Source organism: Sminthopsis crassicaudata, chromosome 5 (assembly GCF_048593235.1).
Source record: "Sminthopsis crassicaudata isolate SCR6 chromosome 5, ASM4859323v1, whole genome shotgun sequence".
Taxonomy (NCBI): Eukaryota; Metazoa; Chordata; class Mammalia; order Dasyuromorphia; family Dasyuridae; genus Sminthopsis; species Sminthopsis crassicaudata.
Window position 1 is genome coordinate 102,146,783 of NC_133621.1, and position 15,248 is coordinate 102,162,030.

A 15,248-nucleotide genomic window follows, 5' to 3' on the forward strand; every position below is an offset into this window, starting at 1 on the left:
GTAGTGGTTTTTCACTTACTCAGTGTTCTATTTTTTCTAATTCTTTTCATTCACATTGTTGTAGTCGTTTATATACCCTTCTATTGATTCTGCTTATTTCACTTTCATTCAGTTCATGCAAATCTTCCCATATTTCTATGAATACTTGGTGTAAGCTTGCTGATTTTTTTTCCTACACTAGTGTTCTTTTACTTCTTTTGGAGAGATGTGCCATGGTAGCTGCAATTTCTTTGTTGTTTTTTTTTTTATCAGTTAATTATGTTATTGTAAAGGTCATAAATGCTGCCATTTATTTTCATTTAAATTCTTTTTTTTAAGCTTAAAAATACCTTATGTAAAACATATGAGAGCTGTCCCAGTGGACTACAATATCCTTTTTCACTAAAGAACTCTAGATCTGAGCCAGCATGAATTGAGTTCAATCAAGGGGGAATCTTGTTTCTAAAGGGAACGATCTTTCTTGAACTTTCTGGTTCTTTATGACTATTTAAAATTTTTATTTGACTCAAGTCAATCATCTTCCAAAAAGGATTCTAAAGGTAAAGCCTGAAGGTAAAGGCAAGGTAAAGACATCTTTAAAACACAAAAGATTGGTAAGTGAACCCTGGTAAAGACTGAAAAAAAATGATCCAGTAATCCATAACTCATGTTGCCTTGGGGAGTTCTTACATAAAATATCAAAACATGAAACAGTTCTTGGAATTGTTAAATATTAATTTAAAATCCATTTTGTCGCTGCACTGTCCAAATAATTCTCTCAGGGTCCACAAGGTCAAGGTCAACACAAGGCATAGCTTGGGCTTATTCTCCCAGTGGTAATCATGTTCTGTTGTAAGAAATATTCCAATGTCTACAAGAAGCACCCCAAGCAATGTAACCATAACTGACGGAGGGACTCCGGGGTCCTGATCTCTTGGCTTCTTGAGATTGCCAACAAGTTTGGAAATGTTCATGCTCAAAGCAAAGGAGATCAGGGCCCAAGGTACAGTCTTGGTAACAAATGTGCTACTTGTGATGTTCTTTATTCCCATTTCAATTTATTCATCATTTCTTACTGTGCAAAAATTTTTATATTTTATGACATGCCTACAAAGTACTATAATTTATTTGACTATTTCTCTATTGTGGGACATTTGGGGAGCTTCCTAGCTTTGAAATTATATGAAAATCTCTAAATCAATTGGATTTTTTTTTACACTATATAACACTTTTTATATAAAAAGAAGGCCGTCTGGGGATGGCCGTGGGTTCCATATTTCTCAACAGCACAAAGTACAGTAGAATTCCCTCTCTCAGCAGTCCTGGATGTCTCTTTCCTTCCCTCTACTGATATTTGCTTTAGCTCCCAGCAGCCACTACAAATCACAGCTTCCAAAACAGGTGACTTCATTTGGCAGGAAAATCAAACATTCCTTTCCTCTTACTCTGAGGCAGGACATTTCTTTTTTGCACTGGAATGATGGCCTGCCAAGTAGAGTGACCTAGAATGTCCTCTCCCCAGTCCTCTAATATAGAATAATAATTAATAATAAAAAGTCACTGCTGTATTCTCTTGACTATGTTGTAATGAATGATGTTGCTAATTTTGTGTTGTTTGAACAGTTCACATCCCTTGGGAAGGAGTCTATTCACCACATAAATGATCCAGTGTAGTCATAGATAGGAATATTTGGGCTGTCCGAAAATATTTTAGTAACATTTGGCTTGGGAACCTGGAATGTAAAGTTCTTCCACTGACTGGGACCAGTTTTCCTGAATGTGGTGAATGTTAGTTTTAGACAGTGATGGAGTGAATTTTGAATCATAGGCTTTCTGTTATTTTTGTAGAATGTGGGTAGGAAATATGACTCAGTATTTTTCCAGGAGATGTGAAAATTGAATTGCCTATTTTGGCAATTAGCTGAGATCTGGAATGCTTTTCTTGATTTTCAAATTGGGGTTTTTGTTTAGCCTTTCAAATATTTCGGATCCTTGATGTGTAAAAGCTCAAAAGAAAATGTTAAGAAATAGCTTTGTTTACTGAAATGGGACTGTTTAGACTACTTACTTCTTCCTCTGTTAATCTGGGCAAGGTATTCTTCCATTTCATTTAAGTTATCAAAGTTATTGGCATAAAGTTGAGCAAAATAGCTCCTAACTATTGTTCTAATTTCCTCTTCATTAGTGGTGAGTTCTCCCTTTTCATTTTCAAGACTAACAATTTTCTTTTTCTCTTTCCTTTTTTAAATCAGGTTTACTAAGGGTTTATCTATTTTGTTGTTTTTTTCATAGAACCAACTCTTAGTTTCATTAATTAATTCAATAATTTTTTTTACTTTCAATTTTATTAATCTCACCTTTTATTTTTAGAATTTCAAGTTTCATGTTTGTCTGGGGGTTTTTAATTTGTTCCTTTTCTAGTAATTTTAGTTGTAAGCCCAGTTTGTTGACCCTCTCTTTCTCTATTTTATGCAAGTAGGCCTGTAGAGATATAAAACTTCCCCTTATTACTGCTTTGGCTGTATCCCACACATTTTGGTATGATGTCTCATTATTGTCATTTTCTTGGGTGAAGTTATTAATTATGTCTATGATTTGCTGTTTTACCCTATCATTCTTTAGTATAAGATTATTTAGTTTCCAATTATTTTTTGGTGTAAAAGCTCAAAAGAAAATGTTTTTTAAAAATAGCTTTGTTTAAGTTTAGAAGTTGCTTGGGATATTTGGCTTATTTCCAAATAGGAACATTTTCAAAACATCATTTTTCTATTAGAGTTTGCCAAATTCAATAGCTCCTTCTCTTCTTTCATTCTCATTGAAATTGCTGAATTTCTGTCATGATTGGTCTCTTCCTCTATTTTGAGACTCTTCCCTTGTCTTTTGAGAGGCTCTTACCCACCCTTCTCCACCAACCTTTCTGACTGCTCTTTGCCCATTTCCTTAGCTATTTCTTTTTTCTCTTCCTACCCTCTAAGAATGGGAATGGTCCAAATCGAGTTCCTCTGTTAATTCTCTCTATACTCTTTCTTTTAATAAGACCATCTATTCTGATAATTCTAGCCATGCTGATATAAACAAAATTTAAAATTTCCAATTTTTTCTTTCACCTGAAATCCAGGACTAGATTTCCAAACATTTACTGATGACTGAAACTTACTGTGTGATTTTTTGGGGTAGACTACTAAATTTCTTCAATTTTTTAATCTCTAAAATAATTACTTTGGCCTAGAAAATATTGAAGTTTCCTTTTACCTCTGATATGCTGTAAGTTTGAAAACTGGGTTTTGTGAACAGAGCTTTTACTGGGACTTGAAGACCAGGGCTTTGTCAGGGGAACCAAAATTTAGAAATTGACTGTATGCGTAATTTTCTTCTTTTTTAAAAAAATAATAGCTTTTTATTTTCAAAATATAAGCAAAATGATTTTTATGGAAATATGTATAGAGAAATTGCACATGTTTAACCTATATTGGATCACTTGCCCACTAGGGAGGGAGTGGAGGGAAGGGAGGGAAAAAAATTAGAACACAGGGTTTTGTAGGGGTGAATGTCAAAAATTATCCATGTATATATTCTGAACACAAAAAGCTCTAATTAAAAAATATGTTAAGATAGTTTTCAACATTCACCCCTGAAAAAGCCTATGTTCCAAATTTCTCTCCCTCCTCTCCCCCAGACAGCAAGCAGTCCAATATATGTTAAGTATGTGCAGTTCTTCTTATGTGTATTTTTTCTTATCTTATAGGAAGAACTGATAGGTTGGGTGGAAAACTGGCATGTGATAGGATTCTTCTCTTCAGTAATCCTCTAACCTGGCTTCTAATAGTCCTCTGTCCTATGGCATGGTCCCTTGTATCTTGCCCAGGCCCCCAGGATGCTGTTGCATCTGTCCCCCAAAGGCTACCATTTTCTGGGGTTGAGGAGACAACTGATGCCCTCCTGTCCCCCCTCCCAGGTTCATTCTAGGAAGAATACAGCAAAGAGGCAAGCAGGAGTTGTGGAGATGGTAGGCAATGGTGGCTTCCAGTTCTAGCCATAGAGGTTCAGTGGATGGCAGCTTTGGGACAGAATGATATCGGTGCAAGTGGACCTAGCTGTGGTCAGCAATGGTGGAAGCAGACCCAAGGCAGGGAACAGTCTTGGAACTGCCTACAATAGACAATGGCAGAGGTTAGACATTGTCCGGTGATAGCTGAAGTCTCAAGGAGTTTCCTGGAGAAACTGGGAGTTTCTGGGAGTAAAGAAGGAGAGAGGAAGGGGAAATATTTTCCACTGGTGAAAGAGGAATTAGGAATGATTTTATTGCATGAATTTTTGTTAGTTTTATTTTGTTAAAATAATTTTATTGTTTTTAATTATTTGATTTTAGATGATTTGCTTGGTCAGCATTAGAATACTTTTCTCTTTCCCTACTGAACCTGTGGCTGGGACCCCCTGAATTTGTTACACAAATGTAAAGTATTAGTTATATATAGGTAAAATGTCCTTTTAATTTTAAATAAGAAAAAAGGATTTTAAGAAAGCCAAATAGCAGAAGTTCTTCATTGATTTACATGAACATTGAAAATCTAGAATGATAGTCCAAGATGCTTCTTTATTAGCTGACCAAAAGTGAAATATATATAATTTGCTTATTTTGGATTTATTTGAATTTCTTTTCAGGCAACAATATGCATATCTCTGGGTGGCAATATATACTTGCTCTTGCCAATAATAGTCTTCAGAAACATACTTAACCTGTACCTAAACTCTCTTATTTTGTCTTTTATCTTTTTTCCTCAACTCTTCCAACCCTATTAGACTTAGAACCTCAGAATCTTCCACTTTTACCCTAGTATTAGTTCTTTCCAATATCTTTTAAATTACTCTCTACTTTAAACTTTGATCCAGTTCTTGCTCTCTTCTGTCCATTTTGCCTGTGCTCTTCTCCATCTCTGCCCTTGCCAAATTCCTTACATTAAAAAAAAAAAAAAAAAAAAAAAAAAGCTTTATGGGGATATATGTCACACAGGCTAGCGAGTTTGGCATAACTAAAGTTTCTCTAGGTCCAAGTTTCTTATAATTATGTTATTTATACTGATTATTCAATTAGTAACAAAAATGGGTTTTTAGCCTGTTATTTGAACTGGGCTCAAACTTCAAAGAAAACCAATTTAATTCAATTCAACAAGTATTTATTAAGTTCCTAAAATATACTAGCTTATGTACTTCCAAGTTTTAGGCTTATGGAAGCATAAATTTACAGCTGGAAGGAATTTCAGAGTTCATTTTGTCTAATCCCCTCATTTTATAGATTAGAAAACTAAGGCAAAGAGAGGTTAAGTGACTTGCCTCAAGTTAAATAGTTATTAAGTGAAAAAGACAGAATTTTAACATAGGCCCTTTGACTTCAAATCCAGCAGTCTTCCCAAAAGAAGCAAAAGAGAAAAGTTAGAGAGCCAACAGATAATCTTCTTGAGAAGAAAGACAAATAGATGGAAAGCTGTTAAAGAAAATACAAAACAGCAATATCATTAAGTGTCCATTAAGTGAATGGCTGAGAAGAAGCACTATAATTATTCAAGATAAAATCTGAACTTCCTGAAGAAATAAATTAGGATATGTTTATTTATATTTTTCCAGGATTCTTACTTCTAAGTGCCTAGCACAGTGCTTGGAGCTAGGACCTTATCTGCATTAGATCCCCAATAAGTGTTCAATGAAGTTGAGTCCTTGAAATATTGAGTTGTCAGAATTTGTAAGTGTTTCTTTAATGACTATTAAGAGCTATTTCTCTTTGAAATCAATAAGAAATAGAGATGAGGATATTAGTCAATGAGAAATATAATTTATAAAGGACCTTTCTGGAACTCATCTATGGCAATTTTGTTGCTCTTTTTTTCCTCCTGAATTTATCGTATTGGTACTTTTATTACTCTCCCTTATGTAGTCCTTGTTAATAAATCTCAACCTCATTTATTTTAATGTCTGACTGATAATGTTCAACAACAAGTCAATTTCCACTATTAATACCAGCATCTAGCATAATGCCTTGCGCATTGTAGATGCTTTAAAAATGTTCATTGAATTGAATTGTTTTGTTTAGATGATTAGCATTATGTAGAGCAAAATATCAAAAATAAAAATGTACATAACTCAAAATACCTATTTTTAAATAGATTTTCTTTTTTATTAATTTTATAATTATAATTTTTTGACACTACACATGCATGAGTAATTTTTTTTAACAACATTATCCCTTGTGAATCTAAATATTCATGCTTTAAGGGAAAAGGAGAGAGTATCAATGTTGTTAGTTCTTCTTTGAATTCTCATTCTTTAAAATTATACCATTTAATCTCCACTGAAATTTGAATCCTTCCTTTAAATTTCCATTGTATTTTGGTCGATAAATAATTTGCCTCTATGCCTTATGAGTTCTTTATAATCTACCACATGGTCAATTTTTATAGTTTCCATGGAAAGCTGAAAATATGTATACTTCTTATGATTCCTATTCAGTAATCATTAAAGATCTAACATAACTAATTTTTCTAAAATTACATTGAGTCTCACAATTCCTTTCTTGTTTATATTTTTGGTAGATTGGTCTAAGTATGAAAGGAACATACTAAAGTCCCCATAGCCAGATAGCATACTAGATAAGATGCTGATCCTGGAATCAAGCCATATGACACCAGGAAAGTCACTTAACCTCAGTTTTCTCAGCTGTCAAATGGGAATAAGTTCTTGTAAAGATCAAATGAGACAATATTTGTAAAGTACTAGCCCAGTATCTAGTATGTAGTAGGTACTTAATAAATCTTTGTTTCCTTCAAATAATTATTATTTTACTGTTTAATACTTAGAGTTAGCTTTGAAGATAAGCCAGTTGATCTTTTTGAGCATTAATTGTGTTGTGCTCGTGACACCCTTCTGATCTTGGATATAATGATTATCATTTCCTATTCCATTTCCCTGATTAAAATTTGGCAAAGGAGAGAAAGGAAATGCAGAATGATATAACATAAAAAAGACGATCCTAATGCATCAAAGTGTCTCATTCTAGTGACTGGAAACCTGTAGTCTGGTGCTCTGTTCTTGTATCTATTGATTATTCTATCAATGTTTGAGCCACAGTACTTTCCTAGAAAATGTACATGAAAGCACTTGGAAAAATACAAGGCAATATGCAAATACAAGGCATTTGTTTTTATGAGATTGTAGTAAACTCTTGGAAGCTGAAAGGTGCTGTTTTCTATAAAGGGCTAGTCTAATGGGGGATTATGAGATTATAGCTAACTGGTTTTGCTTCTCTCTACCTTTCAGCATGCTTTGAGTTTAATAAATGTCATATAATGCTATGATCTTTAGAAGACGGGTGTTTTTGAAGAAGTATTTTTATTAGCAAATATAAATAGCATTGGTATTGAAGAGTCATTATATTTTGAGGATCATAAATAGGAAATCACCAAGTACATGACTTTTTAAGGATTGATTCAAGAAAACAATTTGCTCCCCCTTATCATTCCAATGGAAAGTGAGGTCGGCAGGCTGCAATGTTTATCCAACAAGAAACTCTGAAGAACAGAAATGAAGGACAATCATCAATGAATTATGACCTGCCACAGTACTCTATGGGCCCCAGCTTATTAAGCTGTGGTTCATGACCCCATATGAGTCTCATAACTGAATGTGAGGTTAGCAAAATTATGTATTATCAGTAAATATTTGATTTGTGTAACTTTTATATCTGTGCTCACATAAAACATCCTTCTGGGAAAAGGAATTGTGAGTGGAAAAAGTTTGGGAAGTCCTGCAGAGGGTACCCTGATGATGCTGGAGAAGGTGAGGAAGGCTTCTTGCACATGCACGTTAGATGGACTGCTTCTGGTGGTCTGGGAGGATCGGGAAAGAGTCACAGCTGATGGGCAGTCACAGATGGTTTAGCATCTGCCTCCTTGGAAGGAATTCTGACTAAATGAAATTGTAGAGTCGCTTGAGGATTCTGAGTACTTTTCTAGCGTCACTTATATACATTCTTTGTATTTCCTCTGCATCTATACTTATAGTTATATATAAAACTCAGTATTTTAGAATTGCTTTAAAAAACTTTACATAAATTTTAAAAAAAATTCAACTTGCTTTTCAATAAAAAACTTTCAGTTTACCAAAATCCTTTAATAGCTAGCATTAATATAACACTTAAGGTTTGCAAAATGTTTCATATATTCACCCTCATTTTACTTAGTATTCTATACTCATTTGAGCCTCACAACAACCATAGCATGTAAATAGTATTATTATTCCCATTTTGTAGATGAGTAAATAGAGGAAGAGAAGATAAGTGACTTAAAGTAAGTATTGCACACTCTAGGTAAGCCCGGGTCTTCCTGACCAAGTCTAATGCTCTATTCTGTCCCTTTGTAAGCTGCCTTATAAGTCGCTATGGTTTAGTGGAAAAAAAAAAAATACACTGATTTGGAGTCAGTCTGGATCTTCTGCATCTATTCTGGGTAATATTATGATCTTGGCCAAATCAAACTTTCTGGACTGAATTTCTTTATCTGTAAAATATGAATAATACTATATGGACTACCTTCCTCACAAGGCAATGTAGAGACCAAGGCAATGTCATGTGCAAAGTGTTAAATAAATTAGCTCATCTTGAGTTTCACTCATGATGGAATAGGGATGCCCCTGGAACATTAATAGCTAAGCCACTGGAGTGTAAAGTCTTGCAGATACTTCCAAGATGCACCTACAAGCCTATGAATCCTAGTGATTGAATGCATTTCTATCATCTAAAGACTAGCTTAGCTAAGTCAAGAGCCTCAATTGAATGTTGACTGGAGGGATATGAAATTTGGGCTACAGCAACTCTTCAAGATGACCTACCAAGTCATGGAAAGACTACACTTTTCATCGTAGATACACACTAGATAAATCATAATTCCCTAAAGTATTGAAGGATATTATTTTACTATGTAGTTTGTAAGGCTGTTGTGAGGAAAGCACTTTGGAAATAACCTTCAAGCACTTAAGGAAAGTGATTTATTATTCTCACTTAGAATATTTATTATTCCAAACATATTAATCAGGTCATGATGTGCCCTCTGGGAACAGAAATAAAGAAATGAGAACTGGGCCAGCCCTAGACAAAATTATCAATCAATCAATTAAACAAAAAACAATAAATCCCGAATAAGTGTCTTTTATGTGCCAAACAGCGAGGTCATGCAGTGGATAGATCGCTAGTTCTAGAGTCAGGAAGATCCATCTTCCTAAGTTCAAATCTAGTCTTAGGCTCTTACTGGCTAAATGACTCTGGGTAAGTCACTTCATCCTGTCTGCCTCAGTTTCCTTATCTGTAAAATAAGCTGGAGAAGGAAATGGCAAATCACTTTGTATCTTTGCCAAGAAAACCCAAATGGGGTCATGAAGAGTTGCAAGTGACTGAATAATAAAAATAATAAAACTAAGCCCTAGGCCAGGGGCTTGGACACATAAACAAAAAGCAAGATAGTCTTTGCCTCCAGGAAATTTCATTCTATCAAAGTAGATGACATTTTAGTTGTCTCTCTCTTTCTCTACTTGGTCCAGGTCCATGTTTCAGGGTAGGGGCTTAGCTCCCTTTTCCAGAAAAAAAAATCAGTCCTTTTTCTATCATTTCTCTTTCCTGCATTATTAGGTAACAGCTAGCTACTCTGATAGGGTCATAGGAGCACATGGTAAAGCTCTGAAAAATATAAAGTGCTGTCATAAATGTAATGCAATATTGTTGCCATCCAATCCATGCTAATGCATTGGTGAGTGCTGATAGGTTAATATGTCATCCCTCCCAACTAATATGGTTTGCGTTTTAACATAAAATGGAGAGAGACAGAGACATGGAGAGACAAAGAGACAGAGAGAAACAAAGAGAGACAGAAACAGAGACAGAAAGATGGAGACAGAGAGACAGAGAGAGACAGAGACAGAAAAGACGGAGACAGAGAGACAGAGAAAAAGAGAAAGGAGAGAGACAGAGAGAGAGACACACACACAAACAGATGGAGGCAGAGATGAGGAGGGGGAAGGGGGAGAGACTCACCATAGCCTTACTCCATTTGAATGACTCTAATGTTTCAAATTATGGACTCCTTTACACAGGGTGTTACAAATTTCTGGCAGGTGCATTTTTTTTAGTAGCTCGCAGGCGGCCCTATATCCTATTTACTCATAGGCTGGCCGGGATCAGGGTGAATGGATAGTTTTACTATTATACACATTTAGTCCTGTATCTCCATAATGCTTATTTCTTCTGGGAATTTAGAGAACTTTACAAAAAGTTCCTTTGCTTTGTCATTTAAGATAGAAAGTCAAGTATCCCTGATAGAAAAGGAAAAACTGAAGGTTTTGATTAAAGACATTTCGAGAACAACAGAAAAGTAATTGTAATTAAGCAGGGAAGGAAGGGTGATAAGTGGAAAAAGTGGTGGATGTAGAGTCAGAATTGGGGCTCAGATCCCACCTGTTTCACTTGCTGTCTGAGTGACCTTGGCCAAGTCCCTTCACTGATCCTGTGGCTTCATTGTTACAAGGAGGAGGATGGACTGGGTGACTTCTAGGTCCCTCAAAGCTTGAAAGCTATGGTCCTGTCCATTGTATGAGTACCCACCTGTAAAATCCACAGAGATGACTAAATTGGGGATGGTTTTGACAATGACGTAACTGTTTCAGTAGGGTATGAAGCAGCCATGGGAAGGAATGGGGATAGTACTGGGGGGAAATAAATTCAATTATGAGAGGAATTTAGACACATTTGGGGAAAGGGGACAATTGGGTTCAGTTAGTCTGGATGGGCCCCAGAAAGGGGTTTTTGGCTTGAATTTTTTTTGCTGTCTGAAATCTAGGTCTTGTCTGTTGTTAGCCACCCCCTGCTCACAGGTGGTGTGAGGAATCTCTGGTTTTTGACTCTGCTTTTCTTTCCCAGCTAAAGTGAACCCAAAGATCTGTATTCAGATCCTGCCTCAGACCCAAGTCCCAACTCCAGCCTCAGTTATCTCATCTATAAAATGGGAATTGAAAATAACTCCTACTTTATACAGCTGTTGAGAAGCCCCAGTGCAACAACACAAGTTCTATTACTAGTGTTTTGCAAACTTTAAAGATACATATACATTCGTACACACAGACTTTAGGGGGGGCCTAGAGTTAAGAAGACCTGAGTTCAATTCCAGCCTCAGACACTTATTAGCTGTGTGACCCTGGGAAGTCACTTAATCTGTTAGCCTTAATCTACTAGAGAAGGCTATGGTAAACCATTCCAGTATCCTTGCCAAGAAAATCTCATGGTGGTCCTGGGATCATGAAGAGTCAGACACTTATTAAAACGTTTTCTGCAAACAGGGGGACTCACATTCAGTCCATGGGGGAGAGTGGACTTAAACTTCAAGCACAATCGTGATGAGACACATGAGTATAGAAAGTGTTTAGCCAGAGGCTATATTCTGACTACTGACCCTAGAAATCCTTTTCTTTGTAGAATATTAGGACTTCCCTTGTGTATTGCTCTCTACTAGACTCCGAGGAATGGTGACTTTCTAGAGTTAGTAATTGGCACTTCTCTACCTCCAGGGAACTCATTCACTGAAACTATTGCCATCTTCTAATGATTTTTTTTCCGCATTGTCTGCAGGCACTACCTCTGTCCCTCACTACCACTCTGTGGGGCACCATTACTGCCTCTGGTCATTGAAAGGAACTTTAAAACGACCTCAGGGTCTCCTGTCTTCATATGTTTACTACCATTTAGGCATACTTATTTGCCCAATATTAGCTAAGAGTAAATAATAAAAAAAAAATAAACAGAACTTGCCTACCAGCTTTCCATGTGGTTACTTGGATTGAAGCCACATAGAGGAATATGTGAATATGCTCTAAGGACTAGCTTAAATAAGCTGGTCTTATGCTACACGTAGGTCTGAGCGCCTCATAAATGTTTTGGGGATACTTGTTCCTTTTGATATCAGAAACTTTGAGAAGAATTAACAAATTAAAAATTCTAGTACATTCAAGTGTGAGGTATGAATGTGCATTAAAAAACTGGTTTGGGATTTGGAATGAAAGGGAAGATCTGAAAGACATTTTGGGGAGAGAACTGGCAGTACTTATTGAAGATTACATGTGGGAGTGGATTAGAAATGACTTGAAAGTTGGGGGCAAGGTGATAGGGAGGGGTCATTGACAGCAATGAATAAATTTTTTCTTTTGATAATTCAATTCAATAATCATTTGTTAGACACCTATATGTCAGGTTCTGTTCTAGATGCTGGGAATGCAAAGATAAAAATAAAAATCCCTGTCCTCAAGGAGCTTACCTTCTACTGGGAGAAAATGACATGTACACAGATATAGTTTAAAAAATAAGGACATTTTGGATTATGGGAACACTAACAACTGGTAGGAATAAAGAAAAGATTCTGATGTAAAGTAGTCCTTGGTAGTGTGGAAAAATGAACTTGTTTGCCCTAGAACAGCAAATAGGTACTAGGAGTTTCTCTCAAGGCTGCATCACAATATATGAAATGGTTGAAAACTGTCAAGTGTTTAGAGTATTTTGTAATGGCTTATATATGTCTATAAAAAGGATATATTTAAAAATGACTTTAGAGCTATCTGTGTCTTCATTGGTGGTACCATTCAAAGCCCAGATAAATTGATGTTTTCTCAGTTCTGCTTGCTTTATTCTACATCAGTTCTTGTACATTTTCCATGCTGTCCTATATTCATCACACACATTACATTCATGAACCACAATTTGTTTAATCAACTGATACGCATCTACCTAGTTTCCAATTCTTAGCTATCACAAAAAGGGCTCTTCTAAATATTTTGGAATACACAAGAACTTTCTTATGATGGGCTTTGAATACCAAAGAGACAATTTTATATTTGATCCTGGGGATGATAGGGATATTTTAGAGTTCATGAAGTGCGGGGAGGAGGGAAGTGACATGGTCAGGTCAGTACTTTAAGATTACCTTGGCCGTTGAGTGGAGAATAGACTACAGTGGGGAGGGACTGGGGGTACCAGCAGCATATTTCAGTAGTATAGGTGGTGAGATGATGAAGGCCTGTACTAGGGGAGTGACACCATTAGAAAAAAGAAGGGAGTGTATGTAAGATATATTATGAAGGCAAAATTGACCTTAACAACAGATTGGATATGGATTTAAGACATATAATAAAACATCCATGTTAAAACATGGTCAGTATGGGCCAATATGGACCCCAAAAGTAAATTAGATGCTTTGTATCACTGAACTTTATTGTGATCTCTATTTCTCACTCTTATTTAAATATTTTTGGTAGTGGATAGTGGATAGAAAGACAGGAAGAAGTTCTGACTGACATATAGCCTGAGAAAGTCACTTAACATGTAGTGCCTTAGGTAACTCTGTAGGTCTATAAGGTGAAGAGAAGATAAGGGGATTGGTGGAGATTTCACTTGGGAATTTCCTCTACTCATGAAATCAATTGCAGTCTCTATTCTTTCAATATTATAATTAGTCCATTCTGTGCTTTCAATTTTAAGGCAAATTATTGCTACTTGCCTTCTTTGATTCACCCCAAATTTGTTTTGGGTTTTTTTGAAGTGAATAAACGAGTCTGATAATCCAGGCACTTTGTGGATACTTTTTTTTTTTTTAATAATAGCTTTTTATTTTTCAAAATATATGCAGCTAGTTTTTTAATGCTCACCCTTGTAAAACCTTGTATTACAAATTTTTCTTGCTCCCTTTCCTTCTTCCCTTTCCCTAGACAGCAAGCAATCCAATATAGATTAAACACGTGCAATTCTCAACATATTTCCACATTAATCATGCCGCATTAGAAAAATCAAAAGGGAAAAAAAACTAGAAAGAAAACAAAAAGCAGGCAAACAACAACAAAAAAGTTGAAAATGTTATGATCTACATTCAGTCCCTTCTCTGGATGCAGATGGCTCTCTCCATCACACGTCTATTGGAATTGGCCTGAATCATCTGAGGATACTTTAAGGGTGTTTAGAGCACCTAAGACAATTGAAAAATGATGTTATTTTTAATCTCTTTAGAAGATTTTTGTATGTTTTTAGCCTCATAATTTACTGACATCTGTTAGATCAGGAATGGTAGCAGTCCCTTATCCACTCTGTTTGTAATTCCAGTTTTAAAAAATAGTAACACAGAGATTATATATTTTATACCTATATATTCCCATCTGCATGAAATAGCATTGTACACCATAGGAACCAATCTTTTCCCACTTAGGAGGGCCAGTTAACTACTGAGCTTTTCCTGACATGGTTAACTACCTTTTTTTCTTGGTACTCAGGTACAACTAAGAGACTGTCCACCACCATCTTCTGCATGAATCTCTTCCTAGGTCTCTGTTAGCACTTGTCAGCTGTTGGGTTTTGTTTGATTTATAGATCTTTGGATAATATCTTACATAGGATCAAATGAAGTGATTCAGGCAAAGGAACTTTGCAACTCTTGAGGCATTATTCAGGCTAGCTATTATCATCAGAACTTCGTATTTTTATATATTACAACCATCTTTTGAAGTAGATAGGACAGACCCTATCTTCATTTTTTGGTTTAGAAAAACTGGGCCAGAGAGAGAGGCTTCCCTACATCCCTCAGCTTGTATTAAACGTGACCAGTAGGGACGGCCTTGGAATTTAGTGCTGATTTCTAAAGTGTTACTCTGTCTCCAGGAGCTACTTCTGCACAGATCCCAGAATCCCGACGGCTCTTTACCCAATTGTGCTCACGGTTTTCTTGTCACCCAAAGCCCTCGTTCTTTTTGTGTCAGTTTTCCTTAATCTTGTATTTGTATCATTGTAGATTTTGGTGGCTGTTCCTTTGGTTTGGTCATTTTGAATTGGGCCTTCCAACCTCATCTAATTTATAGTTCCTGAAAATATGCTGAGTATTATTGCAGTAATTTTGTTTCTCAAGATAATCAATAATAAAATGGAATAGGCCGGGCCTGGATTTGGTATTATGGGAGATGTATATTGTCTCCCACCTCGCTTCATCCACAGTCCTGAAAATGTTAAGCCTTGTTGCAATTATTTTTTCCTCAGGATAATCAATAAAGATATTGAAAAGGCCAGTCTTCTTGGGGCGTTCTCACTGAGACGGCCACTCTGTACTTGAAAATCTGGAAGGCCCACGTTAAAATCCAGCCTTAAGCGTAATTAGCCGCACAGACGCGTCACTCGGCCTCCCTGGGCCTCAGTTTCCATGTCTGTAAAG